Source organism: Zalophus californianus, chromosome 3, assembly GCF_009762305.2.
Source record: "Zalophus californianus isolate mZalCal1 chromosome 3, mZalCal1.pri.v2, whole genome shotgun sequence".
NCBI lineage: Eukaryota > Metazoa > Chordata > Mammalia > Carnivora > Otariidae > Zalophus > Zalophus californianus.
The window spans coordinates 160,757,243-160,763,242 of NC_045597.1; the positions used below are offsets into that span (position 1 = coordinate 160,757,243).

Here is a 6,000-nt window from a genome sequence, read left to right on the forward strand (position 1 = left end):
ATTCTCTCTCCCTACCTCTCTCTTTCCGAGTATTAAAATTAAATGTGGATATGCTGGCAAATTCACTCTAATCCCTGTATAAAACAAGGTTTGTAAAGTGCACAGCATTGTGCCTGACACTAGTACTCAATCAAGGAAAGCCACACACACACACACACACACACACACACACACACTCAGATACACTAAGTGCCAAACTTTAACAAATTGGAGACAACCAGTGAATGAACTGGGTTGTCAAGTTTTTGTACAAACTTCAAAATAAAGAACATCCTCAGAGTGCAAGAGAAATTTAAAAACCAAAAATCAAAGCCAAACCAAAAAAAAATCTCTTTTGCTACTTTACCACTTACAGCTATTTATGTGTCAGAATTATCTCCATGCTGTGCAGTTAAAAAAAAAAAATGCAGATATAAATTACATTCTGAGTCTTTAACTGTCATCCTTTACCCGCAATTTCAGATTTTTGCTTTCTTCAAAGTAGCATAATTGTTCTCACATATTTGCTTTATAAGCAAGTGTTAAACATTGACCTTATTAAATTTGTACCCCACTAAAATCATGTGTGTGTGTGTGTGTGTTCCCATAACATTTTAAACCTCTGCTAAAAATGTGTGAAAATCTCTGAGCTCATCCAGCTTCTCATTTATTTTATAAATGAAGACATGGAGGCCAAGGAAGAATAAGAACTACCTAAATGTGCTTATTCAGATCCATAAAGCTTTACCAATCCAATTTTTCAACTATTTATTGTTTTCCTTACAAGCAAAAGTTGGGGGATTTGCACACTTTTATAATTATTCTCTTTTCTTTTTTTTCCAGGTGTTTCAGTTTTTCACAAGTAAAAAGGTGATTTGTTAATCCAAACTGGTATTCTTATACTGTGGTGGAAAAAAGACACAAACTTTAGAAACATTATTCAAGTCTGATTAGGTTAAAGATTAATCACTATTTATAAATTATTTACTTAGACTTTCTAGGCTAGAGGCCACCAGACAAATTTTGCAATATACACAATAGCCAAGTTTAAGTTTGATTTGTTTCTGAAGATATCATGTAAATATTGCTCTAAAAGCAAATTGTTTCTTTCTGTGTCCATCCAATCTAACTGGACTAGTAATGCAAGTTACAAACCTATAATGAAAGACACTTCTCAGTAAATAAATATGTGATTAGGTTTTGTTTTGTTCCTACTGTGAATTAGCTGTGGGTCTGTGCATGAGCATTTGACAGCAAAGGAGTGGTATTTTAGTCATGTAGGTCAGCTATTCAACTGGTTAACATTCTTTTGGAATTTGGAGATAAAAAGGCAATGTAAAAACATATTCAATGTATTATCATAAAACCCTTTAGTTTTTTGTCTATAGAAAATATCTGATCTAGTATCAGTTTCAGAAATACTTCCCTGCTCAGTTTCCCATATATTGAAGGGAGTAACACAGAGCAAAAGAGTTCTAAATTGTAATCATCCCAACGTTGTAGTTTAAAACATGTGGGATCCACCAAATTCCATTGATCTGAGTTTTTGAGGCCATCAGAGGAGAATATGAATTAGGCCTTATTTGACCAGAAAGTCAGGAGGTAAACTGACACTCTGTCAGCCAGAGTTTGCATGATGAAGTCACCAAGCCACCGTCTGCAAGGACTCCAGAAGTGAATGAGCGATAGGGGGCTGATCTGAGAGCACTGAGTGACGTGGAGGCAGAGATCAGGATTGCGGTAGGGGAGGCTGTAGGTCGCTGGAGGCAGTGAGCACATCTGGTTGAAGGGACTGGGATACGGTTGTGCACAGGCCTGTCCACTGACTTTGGAGGCTTCACTAGGGCCACAGAAGTTTAAGGGAAGAAGTGAGACTGAAGCACAAAGAGAAAGGAGACTAGAACAGAGAAGTCATAGGCAGGACAAAAAATTACACAAGGTTTTTGCACACATAAGCAGAAGAGCTTGGGAATTTAGTGGGAGTAGCCAGGGCAAAATAAGCTGAAAGTAAAAAAAAAAAAAAAAAAGTTTTGGCTCTCAGAAATAAAATCCTTAACTGTGTAATCTAATGTGAATATAAGAAATTTGTTTTGGGGCACCTGGGTGGCTCAGTCAGTTAAGTCATAATGGGGGGGTCCTGAGATCGAGCCCCACACTGGGCTCCCTGCTCAGAGGGGAGTCTGCTCCTCTCTCTCCCTCTGTCCCTCTCCCCCTGCTTGTGCTCTCTCTTTTTCTCTCTCTGTTAAATAAATAAAATATTTGAAATTTTTGTTTTATCATCTGTATCATTTTAAACAGTGGTAAATATAATTCATATTTTGTAAAAATTTGGTCTTGGGGCTAAGGATGGTTACTAGGCGTTTTGTATTTGTCACAGTTGAGAACTATAAAGCAGCAAAAATAGAGGGGTCTATATAAAAATTACTTGTGTGAGTTGATGCACTAAAATCTGAATGGCATGGATATCAATCAAATACTTTTTCAAAAAGGCACAGTTGAAACCACATACTTGAAACCAGTTCTTTGGGCTCTAAGCATCGTTAAAGGATAGTTACTAAATTTTTTAAATTAGCAATACATTCACACAGTTCAAAAATATAAAAAGGTATATAGTGCAAGGACTTACTCTCATACCATCCCCATCCAGCCAATTCTCACACAAGCACAAAATATAACCACTATAAAGAAAAAAGATTTATTTATTTATTTGAGAGAGAATCCCAAGCAGACTGCATGCTGAGTGCAGAGCCCTGCCGGTGTGGGGCTCCAACCCACAGCCCTGAGATCATGACCTGAGCCAAAATCAAGAGTCGGACACAACCAACTGAGCCACCCAGGCGCCCCAACCATTTTTATTACTACTTTTTTTTCCCCCTTCAGGAATAGCTGGTCCCGAAGACCCCTCCACTCTTGTCAAGATTAAAGTTACTCTTGGTCCCACACATGGATGGGACACAGTGACCAAATGTTGGGATGGTAGTGGAAGTCTAAGGTGTCAGGACGAGCAGCTGGTTCCTGCCTATGTTACACCTGCTGGACCCACTGAATGAGGTGCTGATCCCCCCTCCCCATCGAGACAATTCTATCCCTTTCCCCATGTCTGCAGCGCCCTGGTGTCTGTAACAGTGAAGAATATGACCCTTAACACTCATCATGGCTCTGTGGATCCTCCTGTTTTCCCCATGGGTCTTGGGCACACAGAAGGCATTTGTACTCTTGCTTTCTGAACCTGGGCTCCCTGAGTGGGTTTCCTCTCCTGAAAGGAAAAACAGCCTGCTCCAGCTCCACCCCCGGAATAGTAAAAATTAACATTTGATCTGTCTCATATAACTGTATAGACAAATAGCACAAAGAAATCACTCCTGATTCATAAGATGCTGAAAAGAAGTTTAAAAATTAGGCAGAAATAGTTGGAGACAGGAAATAAAGGCATTTTCTCAGTCTCCTTACACAACCTTGAATGAGTTGATACTAAGATATCACTGAGTACAAAACAAGAATGTTCTTTCCTTGGCATAGCCACCATAGCAGGACAGACATTCCCACACTCCCTTTACTTCATTTTAGATGATGTCACCAGCTGTCTAACTGGTCTTGTTCCAAACCATTCTGTGCATAGCTGCCCGGATAATCTTTCTCAACATCTATAACCACCAATCCATCCTCACTGGGTAAAAGAGTAACATTCAACAGGACGGTTTCTTCTTCCAAAAAGGACTGTACTGTAATTTGTGTGGTAGTCACCAGTTGTTTCTATCTGCTTGGGGGTCTTTTCCTTTGGGAAGTTTCCCATCCTCCAGGCCATGTGTTCCAGGAGGGCTGCTGGGCAAGGCACAGGATAAGCTGGGTCTAAGTCTCTCCCAAGAGTGAGACTCTTGAGTAAGGTCCACGAGGTTAAAAGGCCACTGGTACAGACTGCCTGGATGGCCCAGCTGTGGAGAGCAGGTCCACAAGCTCTGCTGTGAGACCCTCAGAGGTGCTCCTGTCCCTGTGCATCTCAAGGCCTGCTTCTCCAGTTCTGCCCTCAATTCTGTCTGCTAGGCAATATCTTCCCCATTTTATTAGTTTCCTAGAGCTGCCATCACAAATTCCCACAAACTGGATAGCTTAAATATTTATCCTCTCACAGTTCTGGAGGCTAGAAGTCCAAAATCAAGGTGTTAGCTGGGCCATGGATTCTAGGGAAGAACCCTTCCTTGCCTTGTCTGGTGGCTTAAATATATCATATCGTTTATACTAAATTTCTAAAGTATTTTAAAGTAAATTAGCACACAGAAAACAACACCGATTAAGACCAAACTCCTTAATATATCTGCCTAGGTTGTTCTCAGAGTAACCCTCACTTCATCTCCGCTGCTGCTCCCCCAACACACACAGACATATGTACAAACTACACTCCACACTAGACACACCGAGCTGCTCCCTGCTCCTAGAAGGTGGCAGCCATCGCCACTTCTCAGGCCTTTCCACATGCTGCTTCTTGCCCCTACTTCTCCATCTGACTGACCTCTTCTCTTCAAGTCCCACTTTAGCTATCTCCTCTTCAGAATCGTCTGGGAGCCCCTTCCTTCCCAGCCCTGCAGATCTGGCCACTCCCTCATCCACATTCTAGTGGCATCCAGTGCAGGCCTCTCCATCTGTACGTTCACAGTGTTACTGCGCTTGTCACTATCATCTGTGTCCCTCGCTGGACAGTGCACGTCATAAGACCCACAAGTTATTGTTTTCCGAACTCTATTACAGCACACCAGGCACATAGTAGGTACTTAGCAGATATGTGCTGAATAAAACAAAAGTGAAGGTCCTAGAACTTTTCATTTCTTACCTTTTCTGCCAAGGAAAAGCAGAGACCTTCCTCACTGTTCTTAGCAAATGCTTTCCTCAAAGACAAATCTGTTGCTTACATATTGTTCTTTCTAGACAAGTGATTCTCAAAATGTCATAAGACACCAAAGTTCTTCATGTTATTCCATAACACTTTTTACCTGGGTCCTAAAAGTTCATGGAATTTGTGCATTTTAAAACTTGACTAATATTCAAAGTAGTGGGTATAGAGAATTGCTGCAGATTTTCACATTAGCACTTCCTATGACAATTTGCCTAATGCTAAGAACCTCTGTTGTGGACAAGCCTTACTGTATAAAGCCCTCTGAGGCCACAACCACCTGCACTAGCTAGGTTCTGAAAAATGAAGCTATGTTTTAAAAGAAAATGATTTTTGGTCTTTCTGGAACCAGAAAAGGAAATCCTCCAAGACAGTTTTAATACTGCATTTTAAGAGTAGAATCAGAAATGCACGATGAGTAAAAGGCTACTTTTCTCATCAGATAAATTGGCATTAGATTTCCATTATAGACCGTTCATGACCTTCTTCTGGAAGAATCATCATCATCAATGCTATTATATTTAGCTTCCCTTGAAAGTAAAACAGCCCTGCTCCCTTACCGAGTTTCTGTGAAGAACTTTAAAATGCATGTGAAAATATTTTGTAAACGATAACATCCTGTCTGTATGTAAGGTCCACAATGACCACTCTATGACTACTAATATCAGGAGCAGTAGTGGTGCTTACTACCAGTTCTGTGGTTCCTGCTGCCGTTTCTACTACCACTAACAACAACAATAAAGCACCAACTAATTTCTATTCAGTTGCTTTCTCATTTTAGGCTTATAACTTGATATCACACATAGGCCCCTAAAAAGTGAAATTTGAGCTTATAAAAAGAGAGCAAAGAAAGATGGCCATCTAAATATGCCAGGCAACAGTTCAACATACATTCAAGATCATTTTCTAACACAGAGACCTTTAGATCTAGGTTATCAAGAAGATTTCTTGTTCCTTAAATGAATTTTAATATATGAAGAAATAAGAATTAATAAGCAATAAACAGTCCTTCCTAAATAATCCTATAACTGTTATACCATATGCCATCACAGTTAACTTTGTTTGTTTTCCTTTAAATAAATGCCTTGAATGTTAAATAACTTAGAATGTAGCTATTATGGTTGCCGAAAATATTA

General features: G+C 39.8%; 1 protein-coding gene across 1 annotated transcript in view; it reads left to right on the forward strand.

Moving 5' to 3' along the window:
* Nucleotides 1-2,049, forward strand: part of LOC113919964 (aldehyde oxidase 2-like) — an 80,311-nt gene extending 78,262 nt beyond the window's left edge. The window contains 1 exon segment of the mRNA XM_035726724.1: nucleotides 823-2,049. The gene's annotated coding sequence lies outside the window, so the exon portion shown is untranslated.
* The last annotated feature ends 3,951 nt before the right edge of the window (nucleotides 2,050-6,000 follow it).